A 19,460-nucleotide genomic window follows, 5' to 3' on the forward strand; every position below is an offset into this window, starting at 1 on the left:
CCTGTTCTAACTCTATAATATGCTCAAAACCTCTATCTGGTGGTAATCTTGGAGGCAAGTCATTGAAAACTATACTATGCTTATCAAGAATATTTTGAATTTCAAAATGGAAATTATCTTGATTCTTTGGAGAGCTTGTTGGATGGATTATGACTCCTGCTGCCCATGCTACTTGTCCTCTTCGAAAAGTCCTCTCCATCCTTATTGCAGAGACCACCTTAGGTGCTCCATTCGATAAACCTCTCAATATGACTTCTTTCCCATTGGAATGAAATTTAAACTCCATAGTTTGATGGTTCATATAATAGCCTCCAATAGAGTGCAACCATTGAACACCCAATACAAGATCTGTCTCCCCAATACAACCACATAGAAGTCATCACATAACTCATAATCTCCTAAGGTCATCTTGAGTTGTTTCACCACCCATGTGCAAGGCATAGTGAATCCATCAGCTACAGTAACATTGAATCCCTGAAAATATTCTGCTTTAAGCCCTCTTTTCATGACAAATCTCTCATCAATAAAATTGTGAGTTGCCCCACTATCAAGAAGAACTGTCAACCTTTGCCCTGCTAGTACCCCTCGAATTCGAAAGGGATGGTATCTTGGGACTCCTGATAATGCTGCTAAAGTGCCATCCTTGCTGATTTTTTCTTCTTTCTCTTCTTCTACCTCCTCTTTATTATCATGAAATTCCTCATGCTCATTTGAATCAGATTCTGAAGCAACTTCAATATAGTGCATTTGACCTTTCCCCAAACATCTGTGTCCTAGAACCCATGGTTCTCTACAAGTAAAACAAAACTTTTTCCTTCGTAATTCACTCTTAGTCTCTTCATCTACCTTCTTTTTTGCCACATTTATCACATCTTTTGGTGGTAGTGTTGGAAAAGTCTTTTTCTAAAAATTTCCCTTATGTTGCCAAAGATTTGGGAGTTTTTGATTAGTCACTAATTTCATAGGCATGCAAGTTTCAAGTTTCAAGCTTCTTTTGATAGCTTCTTGTAAGGTTGAGGGTGAGAAAGCCTTAACCAAACCCTTAACAGAATCTTCTAAACCATCAAGAAAAAGATAAACAATCCTCTTTTCACTCATATCAAGTACCATAACAGCCTCTTTTTGAAACTCTTCTATATACTCATTAACTGATTTGGTTTGCTTCAACTTTGACAATTCTTTAAAGTACTCTTCATCATCCTTGAGGTCAAATCTATCTATCACTCTTTGACTGAAATCATCAAATGTAGTTACTTGATCATGACCTTGAGTAGTCATTCCATGATACCACTAATCATATGCTGCATCTTCCAAGTGTAGACTTGCAAATTGAACAGCATCACTCTCCTTCATGGGGTTAAGTGTGAAGAAAGTTTGTAATTTTTGTAGCCATGCTCTAGCTGAAATTTTATTTGTTCCATCAAAAGTAGGTACTGTAAACTTGCTTATTTTATTTTTGAGCTCTCTTCCACTTATGTCATGCTCCCTCCTTTTCTCTTTCTTGGGCATCAAAGTGTTCATCATATCCACATGTTTTCTAAAAGGAACCGAACTAAAAAAGTCATCATCTAAGCCATTATAAGTAGCTCTTAATGCAATCAAGTTACTTGTAACCTCTTCCATGGGATTAATGGCTGGATTTGGTACTGGTGGCTCATCTGCAGGTAAGAAAATAGTTTTGGTTGATTTAGATGGTGCGGATTTCAGATTTCTTGGCTCCTTTGAAGTGCTCTCTTTCTCATTAATAGATGCAACTCCTTGTAGTTTTTCTGTCAATATTCGTAAAGCCTCTCTAGTTTCTGTCAAACTATCCACTGTTTGCTTCTGAGTATTTTGGATGTCTTGGAAGAATTTCTTTGCCATCTCATCTGGATCAGCCATACTTTTCCCTTCCTCGGATTTTGTACTTTTACTTTCAACTGGAGGTTTGATCAAAATTTCTTTATTCTTTTCTCGCTGCAAATATCTTTCTTCTCTTTCACTTAGTTGCATGCGACCATAAATTTTGACATGCAACTAATTAGAAGCAACATGCAACCATAAATTATGACATGCAAGATCTGCATAGTTGTCAAAACTAACATGCAAACTTCTACAAACCCTCAGGCTGGCAAGATCATTGCTCTGATACCATTGAAATGTCCCTTTTCTGATTTTATATGATATTTCAAGCCTCTAATCAGATCTTTAAGATCAAACAACCAATCTTTCAAAGATCCACCAATTTCTCAATAAACCCCAAATCGAGTATGCCGAAAATAGTGCCAAAAAATTTCATAGCTTCACATATTATTAGTAAATTTGAAAGTGGAAATTTTTGTAAAAATTTCAGCAGCATAATAGCCTACAAAATGACATTTTCATATTTGTATAACATTTACACAATAGCTCCCAAATGGAGGATAAAAACAATGCTCATTGGGCTCCCGAAAACAACACAGAATAGCCCGAAAACACCACAAAAATACTAATAATCTATCACAGAAGTATAATCATGACCAAATAAATATATTCAGCTCTATTTTAACATCTAAAAGTCTGAAATATAGCAACAACCCAAACTGATATGAAATACTCAATTGGAAACACCAAACTCTTACAAAAAATACACTCGAAAAATCACAAATCTGCAAATGGACATTTTTACAGAAATTTCAGCAGCATAACAGCCTACAAAATGAAATTTCTAAATCTGAATAGCCTTTACACAACATTTCACAAATGTAGGAGAAAAACTATGCTCATCTGGCTCCCGAAATTAACACAAAAATGCCCGAAAACACCACAAAAACACTAATAATCTATCTTAGAAGTTTAATCACATCCCAATACATATATTCTACTCTATTTTAACATCTTAAAGTCTGAAATACAGCAGCAACCCAAACTGATATGAAATACTCAACTGGAAACACCAAACTCTTACAAAAAAACACATCCGAAAAACCATAAATCTGCACTGTTTAGCACAAAGGCAAACTCTGCATGAGCATGCACATGGAATAGCTTTAAACTCCCATCCTTAGCCTTCCTAGAAACCTACAAACTCCCTTTCTTGGGTCTCCTTCTCCACAAGTTTGGCAACCTCTGAAGAATGACAAAGAAATGAGCAAAAATCAAGTTCTGGAATGAGCCCAAAATGCCTCCAAACCCCTTAAAAGAGGGCATAACCATAACTCATGTCCAAGAGGGGTTAATTAAATATAATTTAATAATAATTTTTATTTATTAGTCCATTGGTTTCCAAATATTAGCCCCTTTTGCCGAAACTTCACCTTTTTGGAGCCTGCCTGCCTTAGCAAAGTTTATTATTTTTAATTATTTGAAAAGGGGACATGACAAGAGAACCATTTTTCGATGAGATGGGTAGGATGAGGTACTAACAGACCAAGATCAGACATGAGGAAAGCTATATCCTTCAAGGATCTATCGGAGAGCACCTAAGCTGATGGATCTAGATGAGTGATTCATCTGGCAAGCTAAACTAAGAGGATAACACTTTGGTGACAGGAGATCTAGCTAAAAGATGCATTGGAATAGCTAACCAAAGGTTGTGTGATGCATGCAAGATGTTGATCAAGGAGGAACTGATATGAAAGATGGATAGATATAATGGTACTAAGCTAAAGAGGATGTACAAGCTGACAGACCAAGATAGGTTACAAATGTATAAGGTTTTGTTCATGTTTTGGTTTTTGTGAGATGGAAATGTTTGTGAAGGGTGGGATGTATGTAATAGTTGATAGGTGGATAGGTAGATGGTTTGTGAAAAGCTTAAGTGAAAATGGGATTCTTTGTGTGCATGTGATAAGATACAAACTAGGATACAAGCTTTGGTATATAATACAAGCTAGAATATGGTACAATCTTTGGACAAGATTTGGATATACAAGATATGATACAAGGGATGATACAAGATTTACAAGCTGGGGTACAAGATTTACAAGCTGAGGTATAAGATTTACAAGTTGTACAAGAGGTATTTACAAGCTTCATTAGATTTTGGATATTTGGTTGGAACACCAAGGGAACAAGCAGGTGTTTTATGGGATGGTGGGTGAATGGATGAGGGATAGGATAGTGATAGATATTGGATTAGTCTTAGTACACAAGGCACCTAAATTACCAGGTTTTCACCAAGGTACCTATCCAAGGTGCTTGAATTGCCAAGTTTTCACCATTGGACGCTTATTTCTCTTTACTATTTTTTTTGTATTTTTCAAAAGCTGGGTATACCAAGGATCTTCAAGCATAGAACTTCTTGAGATGGATGATGTTAGTAGGATCATTCAAGAGTTCTCCTTCCAGTGTAGATAGCTGATAGGCTCCAGAGCTAAAGGATGCAGTGACAACATAAGGACCAAGCTAGGTAGGTCAAACTTGCCTTTCTTTTCTCGATCTGCTTGGACTTTCATATTTTCTTTGAGGACCATGTCACCTGACTGAAAGTGTCATGGAAGCACCTTCTTATTGAAATTACTTTTGAGATGAGTTTGATAGACTATGAGATGATCATAGGCTTGTTGTCGCTTTTCGTCTAAGAGATCTAGCTGGGTGAGCCGAGCTACTCTGTATTCTTCATCTGATATTTGCCCTTGCAAAGATATGCGTAAGGAGGGAAGTTCAACCTCTATGGGTAGTACTGCTTCAGCACCATAAACTAGGGGGTATGGAGTTGTTCTTGTGGATGTATGAAAGGAAGTTTGATAGGCCCATAGGGCTGAATTTATTTGTAGGTGCCAATCGCAGCCGAAATGATTGACAACTTTCTTTAGGATTTTGAGGAGGGTTTTGTTAGTTGCCTCTGCCTGGTCGTTACCTTGTGGGAAATATGGGCTAGAAAAGTGGTGATGGATACAGAGGGAAGTGCATAGTTCTTCCATGTTGAGATTTTCAAAGTTACCTCCATGGTTGGTGAAGATGGTAGATGGGATGCCAAAGTGGCAAACAATGTGGTACAAGATGAACTTGGAGACCTGAACTCCTATAGCTGAGACTAGGGGGACTACTTCCACCCATTTAGTGAAATAGTTTGTAGCTGTTATTATCCATTTTTGTCCATCAGATGAGAGAGGTTTTATAGTTCCAACTAGATCAAGGCCCCAACAAGTGAAAGGCCAAGGTGGTACAATAGGCTGTAGATCTTGTGTTGGAGTGTGCACAAGATTTGCATGTTGCTGACATGGGAGACACGTTCTGACAAAGTCATAGGAGTCTTCTTCAATGGTAGGCCAATAGTAGCCTACTCTAAGGATTTGTCGTGCTAGGACAATACCACTCATGTGGGCACCGCAAATTTTAGAGTGTACTTTTAATGCCATCGCAACCTCATTTTGGTCTAAACACCTAGAGAGAGTATTGTGATAACCCCCATGATATAGGGTATTGGCTATGATAACATAGCAGGATGATTTTTGGATGAGTTTCTGGTGTTGGGTACGTGTGAGGTGAGGGGATATGATACCATCATTAAGGTAAGCATGAATTTCATGGTACCAAGGGGATTGTGGACCAACCAAGATGCAAACACGGTTTGAGTCCTCATTTGCATAGGCGGGTGTGAGGAGCTACTCGACTAAAAACTCATATTGTGTAGCTGCTTGGAGAATTTCCAAGAGTGAGCCATAGTAGCCATAGCGTCTACTACTTTGTTCTACATTTGAGGCACTTGTGTAAACTAAAGCTTTATAAAATGCTGGGTTAGCTAATCAACTAGCTCTTTGTAGGGTAATAGCTTTTCATCTTTGGTTTGATATTCATTTAGGGTTTACTTGATGATGAGCTAAGAATAGTCAAAGATTTGTAACTCAGTGATATTCCATTCTACAGCTATCTTTAATCCTTCTATGAGAGCCTCATATTCAGCTATATTTTTGGTGCTAGGGAATTGTAGCTTGAAGGCTTTTGGAATGTAATCTCCTTGAGGTGTGACCAACAATATTCCTGCCCCTAATCCATGAGATGTGTATGAGCCATCAAAATAAAGTTTCCATGGGGTTTGTTCTTCAATTAGACAGATATGCTCATCTAGAAATTATGTGATCAGAGGATATGCATCTATTAGAGGTGCATCAACTAGGTGATCTGCTATAGCTTTCCCTTTGATTGCATTTTTGTCCACATACTGGATGTCAAATTCGCTAAGGAGCATAACCCATTTGGCCAAACGGCCTGCAAGTGTTGTTCTAGAGAGCATATACTTGAGAGGGTCTATCTTGGAGACTAGTTGGATGGTATGACTTAGCATGTAGTGACGAAGCTTTTGAGTTGAGAAAATAACTGCCAAACAAGCTTTTTTCATAGGAGTATAATTGAGTTCATAACCAACTAGGGTTCTACTGATGTAGTGGATAGCTCTTTCTCTGCCGTAGTCATCAAGCTATGCTAGAAGTGCCCCTAGAGTAGTAGGCATTGCTGATATGTACAAGATCAAGGGATGACTAGGAACTGGTGGAACCAAGATAGGGGGATTGGTGAGATACTGCTTGAGATGATCGAAGTTGTGTTGACATAAAGGATCCCACTTAAAGTTTTATCCTTCTTCAGTAAGTGTGCAAATGGCGTACACTTATCTGCAAGTTGGGAGATGATGCGTCAAATAGATTGAAGCTTTACCTAAAGAGTGTGAAGCTATCATAGTGTCTGGGGAGGAGGCATGTCTAAGATAGCTTTGACCTTCTTGGGGTCAATCTCTATACCTCATTTAGAAACTATAAAGCCTAGAAGCTTTCCAGATGTGACCCCAAAGACACATTTCTTGGGATTCAACATGAGATGATATTTGGCTAACCTATCAAAGACTTTCTCCAGGTCAGCAAGATGATCCATGAAGTTGTGAGATTTAACCAAGATATCATCCACATAATCCTCCAAAATGCTATGGATAAGATCATGGAAAATGGCTATCATAGCTCTTTGATAGGTAGCCCCAACATTCTTTAGGCCAAAAGGCATCATGTTGTAGCAAAAGGTTCCCCAAGGGGTAGTGAATGTTGTCTTATGTTGATCCTCTTCTGCAATCTTGATTTGATTGTACCCAAGAAATTCATCCATGAGGGATAGAATTTCATGTCTAGTTGTAAGATCTATAATCATATCTATGTTGGGCAAGGGAAAATCATCTTTTGGATAGGCTTTGTTAAGATCTTTGAAATCAATGCAAATTTTGATGTCATCGGAAGGCTTAGTGATGGGGACCATGTTGGAGATCCAGTCTCAGTAGTCAATAGGTTGGATAACCTTAGTAGCTAACATTCTTTCTAACTCAACTTTGACTAGTAATGCCACCTTGGGGTGCATTTTTCTAAGCTTTTGTCTAACGGGCTTAATCTTTGGATCGACTAAAAGATGATGAACTACAAGCTTTGAATCAAGTCTTGGCATGTCCTAATATGACCATGTAAATCGCCCGATGTTCTCTCTTAAGACCTCAAAGAGGAGGTCAACTTGATCTTGTGATAGGGATGCAACAATGTGAACAAGTCTGGGGATCTCTAAAGAACCGATGTTGACTTTGTAAGGAAACTCAGGTGCGGAAACAACTTCCTACACTAATCTCATAAGGAAAGTATGATGCAAATCCTATTAAAATCTTCTACATTTATAGATTCAATATCATGTAAACAACAATATTGCAGCCAAACATGCATACAGAAAATAGACAGAGAAAGGAACACATAACACAAGGATTTGCTGGTGGGGAAAAAACCTTTTGGTAAAACAACCCCACCCCTTCAAAACCTGCACAATGTATTATCTTCAACACAAGGTTACAATACACTTGCAATGCAAGTTCAACATCAACAACAGAAGACTCCAGTAGCTACTCGCAGTACCAACAATACACCTTTTTTGCATCGCATCTCTTCACAACCCTAAAAATGCTTATAACATGCGCTTCACTTTAGGGCTACTCCCAAAAGGTAAACCGTATTAGGGTTTTACCATTCTCCGAGAAAATAGGAACCCCAAAAAAATTTTGGGGCAATGCCTCGAACCCCACTATTGGGGTAGAGTGTACAGTACTCAAATATCTTAGTTGCCACATGTCTTCACCTATCATTGAATCTTCCTAACATAGCTCTTACGTGTCATAGGAATTCGTCATAACCGTTTTAGTCATGATCTCCTTACACACAATTCAAGATGTTGACACATCAACATTATTTGCAAGAAATAAATTTTACAAAACAAATAATAAGAATAGGAATTATACAAGGTTGAGACACCTTATTCCTAATAGACTTCTCTAGTATCCTCAATTAGAATAGAAGACACCTCTGGTTGATTATCTTGAGGAGGCAATGCTAAATCCTCATGTTCTACTTGTGACTCTAGATTTTCTTGCTGAGGGGTTCTCTTCATTGCTTGAGCTAGTCCTGGATTCACCTTAGTTCCAGTTTTGGGTGTATCGAAACTAGGTTGGGGATTTTCTCCAAAATACCCCTTGGGATCTAGCTTATAGATATAGGCAGAATCTGGCTTTGTTTGCTTGTGAGGAGTTTTAGTTCCCATGAATCTCAGAAGTGCTTCCTCTGATGTGAACTCATCAATGTGTATGACACTTAGTTGGTCCCAATCTATGAGTTGTGGATGGGCGAGTGGTAGGTCAATGAAATGGATGGATAGTTCTTGAAGAACAGAGTCTTCAAGGAAGATTTGGTCTAGGATATCATCGTAGGCTCTCTTTCCAACTTCCTCAGGAATGTCTTCAATTTTGACAAGGTCATGGTGAATGTTCGAAAAAGCGTGACCGTTCGTATTGGTGCCCCCAGTTGTGGGTATGTCAAAGCCAAGACTTGACTTCGATTCCCACTTGTGTGCGTCGATGGGCCACTGAATGCCTCTTTCTTCTAGCCCTAGACCACCACCTTGATAGTTCCATTTTTCAGTGATGAGCTTATGTTCTTGGGGATACTTCTGGCTAAGGTGATCAAGGTGTGCTTGATTTCTTGGAGGTGCATCCTTATGTAACCAATTGTTGATATCTGGAGTGAGCTCCTCATGAAGAGGGATTTTCGAGGATACAAAGGTTGTTGAGCCAAACTGTTTGTATCAAGGAGGTGGAATCTCCTTAGCTTTTTGATATGTTGGTCATCCATGGGCATGTGGATCAAGTGGGAGTGCCCCAACAGCAAATGCATCTGACAGACTATACTCTCCATAGCCTTTTATTGATCTTCACGGTAGATAGGGTGGAGACGAGGATGGTTTCTAGGTCATTACAAGAGTGGGATGAGCTGGCAAGGGCTATACCGATATCAATTCTAGGGCAATGGTTTGCATATGAAGCTTCAACTGCATTGCAGTAAGCAAAGGGTTCTGGATTGGCATGGATGGTTACCTCAGTGCCCTGATGCGAAAAGTTGACGCACTAATGGTAAGTAGATGGAATGGCTTCATGGAACGAATCCATGGGCAACCAAGGAGGATGCTAAATGGTAGGTTTGGATCAATAACATGGCAGAGTGTTTCTTGGATGACTGGCCCAACCTTGATTGGCAGCAAAATAGTTCCTTTTGTGGTTCTTTCCAAGTTGTCATAAGCTTTGATGGTGATAACCTCATTGATGATATCTACCTCAGTATACCCAGCTTGTTTTATGAATTTTAGGGTACAAATATTCAAGGCTGATCTGTTATCTATCATTACTCTTTTTATGGCAAAATTGGATACCATGATGGCTATGCGAAGCGGAAGGGTGTGATCTGGCTTGACCATGGGTATGTCGGTGGGTTTGAATGATAGGGCATATGAGGATGAAAGGTGTCCAACAAGATTATGAAAATTAGTAGCGTTGATATTTGAAGGGACATGGGATTCTATGAGAGCACTATTAAGGATGTTCTTGTACACAGGACTAGTGTGGAGAAGGTCTAAAATGGAGATTTGGGCTGGCATGTTCCCGAGGTGTTCCAAGATATTGTATTGGCTTTTTGATGGAGCTAATGGTGCTGGTGAAATGGGTGGGCCTGCAATGTTAAATCATGCTCTTCGAGTGGTGAATGCACATTCATTGTTTGGTCCTTGGATATTGATAACATTGACAAAAGGCTCTTTCTCGAATATACAACCTATGGGGCTACTATAGTCTATATAGGATGAAGTGTGGTCATTGTTCTTCCCATGCTGTTGGTTTGGCTGGCGGTTGTTGGTGTTGTTGTTGTTGGTTTGGATAGGTGCTTTTCCAGGATTTTGGTTGTTGTGAGGAGGAAAAGCATTTTGATAGATCTGTAAGCCTGCATTGAGAGAGGTTTGGGCACCAACGATGATTTCTTTCCGATCAATGAGGTCCTACACATAATCTTTTAGTTTCATGCATCTGAGGGTGGTGTGACCTTTTACCCTATGAAATTTGCAGTACTCATTGTCTTTGTACCATGCAGCTTTGGATTGGCTTGGGTCACTTTGCTAGGTAGGAGGAAATTTGATGAGGTTTTCCTTAGTCAATTTCTCAAAAAAGACATCCAAAGGTTCACCAACGGGTGTATAATTTTTAGGTGTAGGTTGGAATATGGGCTTTTGCCCTGTAGCTACATTGATGGCATTAGCTTGATTGCTAAACCCTTGAAAGTTGGGTCTTGGATTGTGGTCTTGATAGCTTTGGTGATTCTGGTGTTGGTAGTTAATAGTTTGTTGATTATTTGGTTGATAAGGTGGGTTGGATTGATTTTGGGAAGGACCAACAATATTCACATGTCTTGTATCGGTAACCCCATGTGTTGTAACATGATTGTTTTTGTTCCAATACCTAGACTTGTCATTTGAATGTGTTTGATTTTGGTTGGCTTCTTTGTAAACCTTGACCACACCATCTTTAATGAGTCCTTGCTCAAGGATCATTCCTTTTTCTTTGATATCTTTGTAGGTCTACAAAAAGTTCATGGTCATGTGGTGAGCCAAGCTGGGATGGGCATTATCAATAAACATTTTCACCAAATGGTGCTCTGGCAAGGTGCAAGATATGCGGGTGGTAAGGGTTTGCCATCTTTGTAGATATCCAGGAAGGCTTTCTCCACCTTTTTGCTTAGTGTGGACAAGATCAACTACTAATAGCTCTGTTTCAACAAGATGGGCATATTGGGCTACAAAGGCCTCAGACAATTCAACAAAGTTTTTAATTGTGCCATATGGGATTCTATAAAACCATTCAAGAGCTGGTCCGGCCAAGCTTTTGGGAAAGAGATGCAAGAGGAAGATGTCACCATATGCCACTTCTTGGCAATGCATGTAAAATTCTTTGATATGTGTGACAGGGTCCCCTTTTCCTCTGAATTTTTCAAACTTGGTATCTCAAAGTGTTTGGGAAATGGTGTCATGGTAATGGCTCTATCAAATGGGTAAGGACACACATTCTCAAACTTGAAGGTTTTTGGGTCATTTCCCTCCTGGATGTTCTTCAAAGCTATCTTCATGGCTTCCCATTCTAAATTAATGGGTGATGGCTAGGGTGCAACCAATGTAAGAGTGCCCTAAGGTAGGTATGTGCTAGATGGGGCAATGGAACATGGATGGATTTGAGGTATGGATTGGTAGGGATTGTACATGGCTTGGGCAACTGAATGGTGGATGATGGGTTGCTGAGGTGGAGGAGGCACATATTGTTGCATGTGTTGCGAGACTTGTTGTTGATATGGGATTTGGGATAGGGATTGAGGGACGTAGGCTGGCTGTGGGATAAATGGATTGCTTTGTGGAGGTAAGGTATAAGATGGTTGTGAAGCTTGGAGAAAGGATTGGGGAGCTTGTGGAACTTGACTTGGGATTTGAGGAGTTTGACCAATATATGTGGGTTGTGCCCCCATTTGGGAGGGTATCATGGCAAAGGAGGCCAAGTAATTGGTGGTTGGTGGTGGTGGCTTTCCTCCTAGAAGTGGCATAGAAAAATAGTTAGTAAGAGGAGGTAATGGATTAGTTGGTGTTGGAGGTGGTGGGAATTGAAAGCTTGGAAATGAAACTGATGGGGTTTGATAGCTTGGTGGTTGGATTTGAAAGCTTGGTAGAGTCGTGGCAAGAGCTTGGGTCACTTCAGAGCTTGGCAAAACATTGGTAGTAGCTTGTGGGGTTTGATAGCTCTGTGGAGTGAGGGTAGTAGCTTGTGGATTTGTGGTTGATGGTACTGAGCTCCAAGGACCTAGTGGAAATGATGGAATTGTGCTTTAAGCTGAGGTAAACAAGCTAGGTGTGATGAAAGGTTGATTACTGTTGGGTGATGCGACGCGCTCCCCTGCCCACAGGTGGTTAATTATGTGGTGTTCCATGTTCACTAACAGTCATGGCTTTTGGTGCAACGGCAAATGGGCCCAACAATTGGTATCAGAGCCTAGTTTTGGCCTGGTCATGGGTTCAAATCTCCCCGGTGCCTTCCCGACCCGCGTAAGCACCTGGTATGCGCGTCGAGGGGGAGATTGTTGGGTGATGTGACGCACTCCCCTGCCCATAGGTGGTTAATTATGTGGTGTTCCATGTTCACTAACAGTCATGACTTTTGGTGCAACGGCAAATGGGCCCAACAATTACTTGGCCCCATGGGTAGCATCCCGGTTGTATATTGCTGAGGTTGGCCAAAGATACTAGCACTAATTTGGGAGATGGGTGGATTTGGAAGGATGGGTTGAAGAGCAGTAGCAACAATAGTGAAGGGAGTGAATGATGAGGTGTTTTGGGTGAAGGGGGTTTGGGATGGAGTGGTATGGACCAATGGTAGAGTGGTGGTGGTTGGATTGGTTTGTAGAAGGGAGATTTCAACTTGAGTGGAGGCTGATATGTTTGGGTCTGTTGGATCATATGGGTTGGGTTGAGGCTCTTCTTTTGGCACATATTGATGATCATTTGAATCATAAGAGCCTATGGGTGGTGGGAGTACTCCAAACAATGGGTGAGATGGATCTGATAAGGGAGGAGGTCTTCCAAAGTCGAAGGCTCCTATGTTGTCCTTTCGAAAGTTAGCCATGATTGTTTCTTTGTTCTTGTCTATAATGGCGTTCACCAATACTGCATTTCCTGGTTGGTTCATGAAAGCTTCAATGTTAGTAGGTGATGGTATAGTGTTCTCTAGGCTAAAGGATGGTTGAGTGCTCAAGGGGAGCAATGTTGTTTGATCCAAATGATAGGGCTCCATTGTTCCCTTCTTCTTCTTGGCTAAGTGAGTGACGGGTGGCATGAAAATGCAGAATGTTCTTAGCGATGAGATGCAATAATGCTAATGGATGCAAAAGGGGAAGGCTTTTCTATGCAACTGATTTCCTAGGTTGAGGCAAAGCTATATGACAAACCTAAGGAGGATTGGATTGGGGATTCTAACTTCAAAGATATGTTGCCAAATCATGAAAGGTCTGCTTCCCTATGTGCAAGCTTAGTGGTGATTGTGTCAACTTAAGGATAGACTGATGATCCTTTAGGAAGAACACGAGATTGAGCACTTGTGGATCCCAACCTTTAGCTCAAGGTGATGAGGGATAACAAGTGAAAAAGCTAGATTACCCTAGACAAAGCTCTATCAAAGGGATAACCTTGGTGAGATTGGTGGATTGGCAAGATGGTAGGAATGGCAAACTTTTGGCAAGGTGACAACAATTTTGAAGGCTTGGATGTGAAGTTTTTGGATTACTGGCTAGATGGTTTGGTTCTAAATGAGATGGATGAGCTAAAATGCTTAAGGGGAGGACTAAAGATGGCTGGCTTTCCTACAAAGATGACTCTAAAGTGAAGCTTATGCAAGAAGATGTGGAGAAACAAGGGGGTCTAGTCATAGAAATCATGCCTAGTTGGTAAGGCATAAGCAGGGTTAACTCCTAGATGTTTGCTAAATTTGATAGTGCAATCTAACCAGGCTTCTTAAAGGGCTTCGTCGGCAGCTTTGTCTTCTGTTTTGTGGAGTTTGGCAATTCGAGGGCTTGGTGTTACTTCCTTCTTCTTAGCTACAATTTCTTGGTATACCTAAGATGGCTTGAGTTTGGCTTTGTGAAACTTATGTTTGGATTTGGGTTGTTCTGACATAAATTCCTGAATTTGCTTGGCTTTGAGAGATCTTGGTTGTTTTACTTCAACTTGTTCAACTTTTTGAAATAGGTAGTGACTACGCTAAGTATGCCCTAATCTAGGATTGACCAAGTTTGGCAAACATTCATTCAATAAATAAAAAATCAAGTAATAGATAGGAACAACTAGATAGAAGTTTTTGATTCTCAGAATTTGATACTTGCGCCAAGGAGTGTGTATGTTTTACAAATTTTTTGATCAGTCACTTCAAACACATTAACACCCTAGATGGTTGTCTGCAAGGCTGACAGTTGGTTTAGCTAGGTAGTCCTCGATATACCCAAGGTACATGAGGCCCAAATCTGTAGATGAAACCAAAACAATGTCACACAGTCGAGAGAATCAGTAACCCACTTCTCCTCTTTCACTTCTCAAGGGTATAAAGTTCCTTGAGGCTTAGCTCGAGTGACAAAATCTTGATTCCAAGAGAGGTGTCTTTGGAATCACCTCGCGATCTTTATACTCTGTCGGAACACTGGAGTTGAGGTCATCCCAAGGGGTGATGAAATCCCCAAGCAAGCCTCCTAAAATTTAAACAAGATTTTGGATCCTAATCTTATGCACCCAAGATGGCCTCGAAATACGACAAGGGGAGAGAAGACTTGGATGATCTTGGGCTAAAAGATAGAATTCTTTTCCAACTGACGCTTAAGTTTTCTGATCTAGACCTTGCAAACACACATGTTTAGGATGCAAATGTTTAATTCCAACTTGAAGTGTTAACAAAAGTAAAAATCGATCGAAGAATGAATACACCAAGAAGATTTAGGGTCAACAAGAGTAAACTTGCACGCCTGAAGGCCCTCCACGTCAAGTATCGATTGATTTTTCTTTAAGGCATTCAAGATTGAGTGTGAGTTTGTTTTAAGCCCAAAACAAAGATGTGTGAAATTTGATTTCAAGCGCGCGCTTGAAGGCCCTCCACGTCAAGATTTTTTCAATTTTTTTATGCCCAAATGAAGTGTTAGCGAGACTAAGGTGCATTCAAGGAAATTTCTAACTTAGAAAAACTAATAAAAACACAAGTGGAGTTTGATTTTTTGTGGAGCACTTAACACCCTCTTAGGTAGACCCATCCCCATAGATGGCACTGAGATTGCAACCAATGGTTAGAATGATGGGTGATTAAAGGAGGTGAGTCCAACAAAAAACTCACTCAAAGCATCTTTATTTGGTTTTTATAACTTAGAAAGTTTCTAAAATGTGGATTCTTTTTATGCCCTAAAAGATAAAGTGTGAGATATTGTAATGATTAATTGACCTTTTGCATTCAGAATTGTGTTTGTTTTTTTAAGCATGCATTCTAAGAAAAGTTTATTTCAATCCATGGCATTCGAGAGTGATTTGAGCGACATTCATTCAATGAAAGATGTGTTTAAACATGCAAGTTCATTCTAAGAAAAACCTGCAAAAAACATGATTAGGTTTGTTGCTCCAACCTGCAATGCGACAAAAAGAAATTTGATTAGTCACCCAAAATCTTTCAAAATGAAAGCTTAACTATGGGGAAAAAAAATTTAACTTTTTTTGTTCTTTTGAATATGGGTAAAAATGCTTAGAATGGTCTATATACTACGGAACCACTAAAAGATATGATTATGTGAGCATAAAGATATGATGAGAAAACCTGCAGAAAACTAGTTAGAATAAAAGCATGCACTAGAAAATGTTAAAAAATTGAATCAAGTAGATATCAGAGTGAACCCGCGGGTTAAGAACGCGTCCTCACAGTCACGGGAATGCGAGATCTGTCAGCGAGAACGCAGCAAATGTGAAGTAAAGTTTTTGTCAAAAAGGCAAGGCGGTCCCACTGGAGTTCCTGTTCGCGGGAATGAAAATCCTGCCACGAATCTGGATTGTGGGAATGGCAGGAAAGACTGGTGAAAACTTAAAATAAAAAACCAAGGAGCTCATTTTGAACAGAGCAATCCCACTAGTTTGTGTTTTTTACAATGTTCCTGCAACGCGGGAATGACAGTTTCGTAGGAAAATTAATGATTACAGATGAAAATAATACAATTCGCATTCCCACAAGCGGGAATGACAATCTTGTTATTCTCAAGCACATTCCTGCAAGCGGGAATGACGATCTCACTGGAGGATTAGTCGGCGGGGATGTAGAGCCAAGTGCAAGATACGTGGCGGAGGTTGATTTGTGATGAAGTGAGAACTCACGGTCGTGGGTTCACATTCCCGTCGGAGAGTAGCAGTGTTCCTGCATCACGAGATCACATTCCTGGGGTCGCAAGGATGCAAAAAAAAATTTATTTCTTAAGGTTGACTGGGTCAAAACCGCTTATAGGGTTGTATGTGTGTTCCTGTGGCAGTCACTAGTACCTTGCAAGCAAAAACCACAAGACAAAGACACAAAATTTAAATCACAAAATGTTAGTTTCCCATGGTTAGTAAAAATATGAAAAAATATGTGAAACTAACAAAATGGAGATTAAAATGACCTTTGCGGGGTCCCACCGGGCATGCCAAAATGTATATGAGAAAATATGATAGCAGGTAATACTAATCTATTAAAAAACAAAAGCATTAACTAGCATAAAAATCATAACATATAAGATAGACAAAGTGAAACCCTCAAATGAGAATATGAGCCATGGAATGGCTCTCCCAGTGAGGATGGTCATTTGATTTAGGGATGAGTCTATTATGTAGATTTGGGATATATGCTCAAGTTTCAAAATAGCTTCAATGGATTTGGGATTTTTGGTGTGGATGATGGCTTTGATATGGATTTGGCTTCTCAAACTAGCATTATAACTTTAGCTCAAGGATTGTGATAAAATGGCTTGGGAGAGGATTCCTTAAATAGGCCAAGGGCTTGAGGGATGGAGGTTTAAGATGCAAGGAGAGATGAAAGCTTTAGGGAGGGCTAGGATGTATTCAAAGGGGAGCACATGGATTGTGCTTGTTTAGCACCAATCAGGGAGTGACACAAGTCACAGGGTCATTAGGTGGAGGAAAGGGCAAGGATGAGTCAACAAAGGAGGCTCAAGGCCTTAAATGGACCTCATAATGGCTTCTAAGAGCTTTTAAGAGCATGTAAGAGCATTGAAGGATTTGTGGTTGGGATAAAGTTTTATGGTTGGGATATTTTGAGGGAGGAGACTTTGGTTTGGCTTAGGAAAGTCTTAAGCTCACTTAGGAAATGTGACAAGGTTAGGGGGGGGATTAGGCTTGGGTTAGGATTAGATTAAGGATGTTAGAGATGTGCAAGTGGATGGCATTCATGAGGGTAGGTGAGTTAGTGGCTAAGCTAGGTTAGTATGGGTGGATGGGGTGGATTAGGCTAAATGGAGGATTAGGGATAGGTTAGGGGCTTTTAGATTTGAGGGTTTTATTTATTAAAGTGATTTTAATAAATTTGGGATTTGGAATTAGATAAGAGAATAGGATTAATTGATAAATAATAGGTTATTTGATTTATCAATTAGGAGTATAGATGATTAATTAAATCAATCAACTAGGGGATGGAAAAGCATTAATTAGATAGGAATTTAATTAATGATGCCTTTAGAGATAGCTAAATAGGATTACCAAAGCAGTGTAATCAAATTTAGGTGTCTACATCCTTCACATGCTTTGGTGACTCAATCCAATTCACAAATCAAATTATGGCATGAGCAGTATGGTCATCTTGCCTTCTACTATCTTCAACAACTTTGCTAAAATAATATGGTCAAAGGTCTACCTACAATCAACTTTTCCAAAGGTGAGTGTTCAGCATGTTCAATGGATATGCATCTAGAGGAGAAGTTTACTGAAGGGAAGTCTTCAAGAGAACTAGTTGTTCTTTAGTTGGTTCACATGGTACTAGTGTTGGGTGATGCAACATGCTCCCCTGCCCACAGGTGGTTAATTATGTGGTGTTCCATGTTCACTAATAGTCATGGATTTTGGTGCAACGGCAAATGGGCCCTACAATTGGTATTAGAGCCTGGTTTTGGCCTGGTCATGGGTTCAAATCTCCCCAGTGCCTTCCTGACCCGTGTAAGCACCTGGTATGCACATCGAGGGGGAGATTGTTGGGTGATGTGACGTGCTCCCCTACCCATAGGTGGTTAATTATGTGGTGTTCCATGTTCACTAATAGTCATGGCTTTTGGTGCAATGGCAAATGGGCCCTACAACTAGCAGGTCCTTTTGTAGTGACATTAGTCAGCTAGGGTCGCTGCATACTCACTTTCATTGATGACTTTTCACGCTACACATGGGTCTACTTTCTTCATCACAAGAATGAAGTGTTGGACAAATTTCTAACCTTCAAGAAGAATTTTGACTAGTAATCAAGGAAAGCCATCAAAGTTCTTAGGATGGACAATGAAAGTAGATATGTGAACACAAGACTTAAAGACTTTTTAAAACTTGAGGGTATTAAACTTTAGAATCCACTGGCATTCAATTCGCACAAAATAGATGTTATAGCACTAAGATTACAAACTCTTAAGTCTATGGCAAGTTGCATGGTACAAGCCAAGTCTCTAGATCCTACACTTGAATTCAAAGCTATAAGTAGTGTCACTCACATATTTAATAGGTCTCCTCATAATGTCTTAGATGGAAAGACTCCTTTTGAGGCATGGTACGATAGAAAACTAGTTGTGAAACACTTCAGAGTCTTGTCCAGCATGGGCAAACATATCTTCCAAGGGATGCAAAGCACCACCATCTAGCCCTTGTACTTTTATTAGATATGAAGATGGTGTTAAGGCATATAGATTTATGGATCTTGAGACACATGAGATTTTCATGGAGAGGAATGTACACTTAAGTTCACCCAACTTATCCTCTATTCCTCTTAGCACTTCATACATTATGGAAACTAATAGTGATACCAATGATAGTGGTTCAATAGATTTAGATGTGTGGGATCCTATTGACAGATGGAGGGAGAGGTCACAACACCAGCACATTCCACATGCATATATTGCCATAGTGATAGGTCCAACACAACAAGGTACACCTAGTCTTCCAGATCCAGCATCAAAGGATGACTACATAGCAGATATTTCAGGTTTATTTGTGGAGTCATAAATTGTAGATTTGGAACACATCATTGATGATATACATCTTCTCTTTGATGGAGAAAATCCTTCTTCAATTGTTGTGAGGGCTCACTCTGACCCTTATGTCCATTCTCTACATGATTGATCTTCACAAGTTGATATGATTGTGGATCCTTATGTACAACAGTTGTAGGAGGTCTCTTTATTAGTTGAGGAGATAGTAGATTCTTTGGGACAGGTTCTACATCCATCCTTTCTAGATCTGACATTGTTCTTTTCAGTAGCATTGGAAGGAACGACAATCAGTATTGACACAGGGATAGTTGAGCAAGTTTTAGAGGCATCATTGATCATCAGGATTCTTTCTTCACATAGGAGAAGCCTCTCATATGTGCCTATGAT

The 19,460-nt window shown here is 39.8% G+C and overlaps 1 pseudogene; it reads left to right on the plus strand.

The window, feature by feature from the left end:
- LOC149532934 (protein CTR9 homolog) overlaps positions 1 to 16,199 on the plus strand; it is a 38,957-nt pseudogene extending 22,758 nt beyond the window's left edge.
- Positions 16,200 to 19,460: the final 3,261 nt, after the last annotated feature.

This window comes from Cupressus sempervirens, chromosome 10 (genome assembly GCF_028749045.1).
Source record: "Cupressus sempervirens isolate cs-2001-9-10 chromosome 10, ASM2874904v1, whole genome shotgun sequence".
Classification (NCBI taxonomy): Eukaryota; Viridiplantae; Streptophyta; class Pinopsida; order Cupressales; family Cupressaceae; genus Cupressus; species Cupressus sempervirens.